Genomic DNA, 270 nt, shown 5'->3' on the forward strand with positions numbered 1-270 from the left:
ACAATGCTCTTTATGTATCCCAATAAAATCACAAGAAATGTAACATCAAATAATCATTCCCCGTGACTGGCATATATATACTGTTTTCCTGTTTTGAGGGAAAAAAATATGTATTTCTTAACGTATTTGAAGAGACGTCATCTCTTGCGCGAACGAAAATGTTTTGTCTCTTATTGTTTCGTGTGATACATTCAAAATAATAAATTCATGAATTGGTCTTGATCAGCAGAACATATCCATTTATCTTAAAAGATATGTTTATATGAAAAC

The sequence above is a fragment of the Penaeus monodon genome, chromosome 28 (genome assembly GCF_015228065.2).
Source record: "Penaeus monodon isolate SGIC_2016 chromosome 28, NSTDA_Pmon_1, whole genome shotgun sequence".
In the NCBI taxonomy this organism is placed as follows: Eukaryota; Metazoa; Arthropoda; class Malacostraca; order Decapoda; family Penaeidae; genus Penaeus; species Penaeus monodon.